Source organism: Ipomoea triloba, chromosome 10, assembly GCF_003576645.1.
Source record: "Ipomoea triloba cultivar NCNSP0323 chromosome 10, ASM357664v1".
Taxonomy (NCBI): domain Eukaryota; kingdom Viridiplantae; phylum Streptophyta; class Magnoliopsida; order Solanales; family Convolvulaceae; genus Ipomoea; species Ipomoea triloba.
Genome location: NC_044925.1, coordinates 20049417 through 20052020, shown reverse-complemented (window position 1 = coordinate 20052020; position 2604 = coordinate 20049417). Strand labels below are relative to the sequence as shown.

General features: G+C 37.4%; 1 long non-coding RNA gene across 1 annotated transcript; it reads right to left on the bottom strand.

The window, feature by feature from the left end:
* Positions 1–410: 410 nt before the first annotated feature.
* On the bottom strand, positions 411–2127 carry LOC116033696. The gene is made up of 2 exons (XR_004100892.1): positions 2051–2127; positions 411–1520 (listed from the first exon to the last, which is right to left on the bottom strand). It is a non-coding gene; the product is annotated as an uncharacterized LOC116033696 (long non-coding RNA).
* Positions 2128–2604: the final 477 nt, after the last annotated feature.

Sequence of the window (2604 nt, the reverse complement as noted above, 5' to 3'; positions counted from 1 at the left end):
GACTCAAGGGGGACACAAGGGATTAACAAAGAGTATTGAGGCAAGTTCTATCAAGCAAAAAAACCAATGTGGCAATGCCGGAATTCCACATAAACTTTCACTAGCAAAGCACAAACCACTAGATAAGGAATTAATTCAATTATTAAGTAGTTAACAAGGACATTGGCAAGAAAATAGTTCAATCATGTATTTCACCTTGATTTCATCAATGGCACATTGGAATGCAACAAGCTCAACCAAACAAACCACAAACCAATAAGAGAGAATAATTGTAACTAGGTGTCATGACAAGTAATTTATCTACAAGAAAGACATGAATCATCCAAGCAAAAGCAACACATATATATATATATATATATATATATATATATATATATAATTCAAGTGGGGAACCAACAAGCTAATGAGCATATTTTTCAACATTAAAGCACAATTTTTTATAAAACCCAAAGAACAAGAGAGTGTAAGAGTTCAAAATCAATTCAAGAGAAGTTCCAAAGATAATCAAAGCTAAATACTAAAACAAAGTTAAAGATATAAAAATATAAAAGGGAAAATCAATTCAACCACTCCTCCCCCCACACTTAAAGAGTTACGTTTTCCCAATATAACAAAATAAATCGGGGTCAAAGGGATTGAAGAGCATCCCTGGACCTGCTAGTGATGATTGCCTTCGGGTGGTGGTAGTGGTGGGAAATAAGACCTGTAGAACTCTGGGATGTACTGGGATCTTGAAGCCATGATAGTGGTGGTAGAAAATTAGGAGCGAAGCCTTGAGCTGCTCGATTGTGTTGATACATAGATGTACCAACAAACCAATGAACCTCGTCACCTTTCCTCATGAATCCCTGCATGTCAATTTGTGGAGGATTTTGGGCTGGCTTACGCTAAGGATCTCCCATAAGTTCATCTTCACCTTGGTTTCCATCATCTGCATCTTTTGGATCAGGAACTGGTACTTGGCCCTAGCCATACCGGTTCTGAAATCGAGGATAGCCATGTCCAATGGTAAAAAGAATATATAGTTCATGTAGGCCGCAACTCCATTCCTTATATTCCACCCAGCCTCGGAGTGAAAGGACTGTGCAATGTTATCCAAATCCTCCTGTGTTATTCTTCTCGGCCTCAAATCACTATAGTAATAATCATTTCCTTAATGGTCGGTTGTGCCATAGTAAGCGTTGATAGCTACAGGAAAAAAATCTACTCCTACACCCCTAACGATGCATTGATTTGTCTGCATTCCATCTTTGGCATTTGCGTAAAATTCACGCACTATTGAGTCAAATGCATCGCCCGGTTGAGCCAAAAATCTATTCCCCTAGTTCCATGCTTCGGGTACCACAATTTCCAACCCCCTCTCCGGTTTGATTTGTCTCTTGGAGATCCATGTTTGATATTTGTCTCGAGCCCCAGGGATTTTGAAAATTTGAAACTTTGCAGCTTGAGGTTGTCCCATTGCTTAAGATGTTTCCCCCTTTGTCTTTTGCAAATTCTTGGTCTTGGGGCCATTTGGAGAACTACAACACCTCAATCAAAACACATTATTTGCAAAAAATAAGGAATTATGGATTAGAAAGCAAAATGCAAGTAAACAATTCAAGGACTTCAAACACTCTCACTTAGGCATTTTATCAAACACCTCATATGCACAATTTTAAGCATGAGAATTTTATACAATTAAGCATGACAATTCATCCCATTTTGGTACAACAAAAAACACCACTAACAAAGCAATTCACCAAGAGCATTTGTAAAATAAATCTACACTAATCATTAAACAAAACTAAAATCATTAAGCATGGAAATTCATAAAAAAGGTAAGAGAATAAACATATTTTCTTCATTCAAAGTGCAAGTGTATTGTAATATGAATATGTAAGAGCAACACGTTGAGCAAAAACAAACAAAGAAACACTAATCCAAAGCATTTTAATCAACAAAATTCAAAAATTAGCAAAAATTTGTGGGCTAGGTTTCTTGCCCAAAAACTATGAAATTAAAAACAAAAATTTAAGATTTTGATGGAGAAAATGGGTAAGGGTGTTACCTTGAAGCCTTAGGAGGAATTTGGAGTGGGGAAGAGTGTGTTTGGACAGCAAAAGTTGAAGAGAATGGAGAAAACCAGTTGGGAATGTTACTATTCGAAGATAACAAATAAAAAAATTGGGGAAAGAAGCTTTAAAAACCTGGTCAAACAGTTGACTAGGGGTTCAACGCGTCGAGCCCACACAAAATTTAAAAAATTGTTACGGCTCTCTCTCGACGCGTCAAATTTTTTTTTTCTTGTTTTCAATTTAAGACCATCAAGCAAACTCCCTACCTCAAATTGAAAACAACCAAAAAAAAATTTGCATTCTGGAAATTTTTGACGCATCCAAGATTAGCCTCAATGCACCGAAATATTAAGAGCTGAAAATTCTAGACATTTTGGAAATTCTCGACGCGTCGAGAGAGAGCTGTAACAATTTTTTAAATTCTGTGTGGGCTCGACGCGTCCCTGGTCAACTGTTTGACCGCGTTTTTAAAGCTTCCTTCCCCAGTTTTTTTTTTTTTCAAATTCTGTGTGGGCTCGACCCCCCCCCCCCCCCCCCCCCCTTTTTT